This window comes from Schistocerca cancellata, chromosome 8 (assembly GCF_023864275.1).
Source record: "Schistocerca cancellata isolate TAMUIC-IGC-003103 chromosome 8, iqSchCanc2.1, whole genome shotgun sequence".
NCBI lineage: Eukaryota > Metazoa > Arthropoda > Insecta > Orthoptera > Acrididae > Schistocerca > Schistocerca cancellata.
In genome coordinates this window covers 281,083,376-281,085,712 of record NC_064633.1, presented here as the reverse complement: position 1 = coordinate 281,085,712, position 2,337 = coordinate 281,083,376, and positions in this window count along the sequence as shown.

Sequence of the window (2,337 nt, the reverse complement as noted above, 5' to 3'; positions counted from 1 at the left end):
CGGTGTTCTCAATAGCACACACTTTTTGTCCAATTATGTCTTGCCACATTGGCTTGGAATGTGGCATACCCCAACCTTCCATAACTTGAGATCACCTCTGATGTTCCCCAATAATACCCACATTTTGATGGGCTGGCAAAATACAGTCCGATGTTCCCCAATAATACCCACATTTTGATGGGCTGGCAAAATACAGTCCTTACTTGGTGCTTTTTCAGTATACACCCACTTACTCTTGATAGCACACTGGTTAACAGTACAATCACAGCATCCGCCTCTTTTTCTGAAATTTCATCAGTCTCCACAGGTACTGTAGTGGTGGGACATAGACTGTTCCTAATCTGACATTCTGAATAAGAGTTTCTTCCTGAACACTGTCCTGAGGTGTTCCAGTCCCTGAAAGCCCCTCTCTGCATCTGAAATTGTCAGAGTGTTGTATATTACTGTTTTGAATACCCTACTCCTCTGCACAGGATGATAGCAGCTGTCTACGGGCAAGTACAGGCCGGTGGATATTTTCTTCTGATATACAATGTTGCCCACGGAAGCATTTGCTCCATCCTGGAGTCCAAAAATGGTAGTCTTCCCTCTGCCTCGGACTCCATAGCGAACCCGATTTTGGTATCTGTGTGGTTTAGATGTGTGAGGATGTCACGGAGTTCACCTCTTCCATGGGACCAGATGACAACTGTGTCATCCATATAAGAGAAAAAGCAAGTAGATTTCCATTTGGGTGACCTCAGAGCACCAGGCAAGAGTGGGCAGCCCATTGTGATTATCTCCATCTGTTCACAGTATTCTCCATTAAATGGAAAAAAACATGGAGGTTAGGACATGTCTGGAAAGGATGTTGGTCTTCAAGTCAAATCTCTGACAAATGAATTCTAGAGATTCTCATAAAAGTACCCTGGTGAATAGCAAAAATACTACAAAGCTTTCCACAATATTCAAGTTCTTCAGCCTGAAGTTATCAAGGCATTTCATAAAATCCGCAGAATTGTTGATGTGTTACGAGCATTTACCCATATACAGGCTTATTATGTCTTTCAGGTATTTTGGCAGCAAATATGTAGGTGCCATGATGTCGCCATCAATTGGGGTGTATTGGCACCCTGTCTCTGTGGACCTTAGGGAGCCTATAAAGTCTTAACACTGCAGATCCTTGTGGTAACAATTCCTTGATAACCACCTCTGGTAAAATGTGAGTCCTTGAGAAGTGCCCTGGTCTTGTTCAACAGCTTCCTGTAGGAATCATCATCTAACAATGCCCTGTGCCTTCTCGGTGTAGTCCTTATGGGTGAGGATTACAGTGGAGTGCTCCCATGTTAGGCAAAGTTTTCTGTCTGACTCATGTAGCACTATGACCGTCAGAGGGTGGTACGGGACCAGAAGTCCCACCGCCACACCCCCAAAGTGAGTTGCAGTGACGCAGTCATTGCCCGTCAGGTAAGAGAACAATGTCTCTCTCAGGTCCCTGATGGCCACCCTGCGACCCTCTTACTGCTGGTCATTTTCGATTTTGTAGATTTAGTTATGACCTGCACCTGCACTTCTTCAGCTGCTTCAAGTGGCAATCACGCCATGACTTGTTGAACTGCGCTGAAGATTTCTGTTGGTGATGTGAACTTAGGGGTCGAGAGCCAAGTAAGTCACTCTTCATAACTGAAACTCTATCACCACACAGCTGTGATTTTATAAGATTTAAGACAGTCTTGCAGGTGGCTTCCAGTGATAATTTGTCAGTGAGATGTACAAACGTGATACTTGATTTCCTATGGTCTTCATATATGTGGAATTGACTGTCACTCATATAATGCCATCAGTCCATTCCCAAGTCCATGAATTAAATTGATTGGCCTGTTGTAAATATAGTTTACACAGTTCTTGGAAGATGTTCTCCAGGCTCCAATAGGCACAGGGTACCCTTTCATGGACTAGGGCAAGGCCCGTTTCTTGATTCTCCTGGCTGCCACCAAACCAATGTGATGTGCGACCTTGGTGAAATTCAGCTACACATGCTTAGCATGACATTTTTTCAGAAATACAAGAGCACTCCACAAACAGCATATACAGAGGCACAGCTTGTGGAATTCCTTCACACTGTGTTACATCTCCTCCCTGCAAAGGTATGTGATATGATTATTCAATTCCACAGGTGTACTATCAGTTCATAGAGTCCAATGGACATAGAGTCCAATGGACACAATATTTCAGTGATCAGACATGTTGCCATTAGTATGTGTGCTGACAAGCTGAACTCTTGGGTCTCGTGCCTGACTTAAATACCCTCCCCTGCAGATCATTCCATACACAGTCCATGCATGAGTATCCATGTTG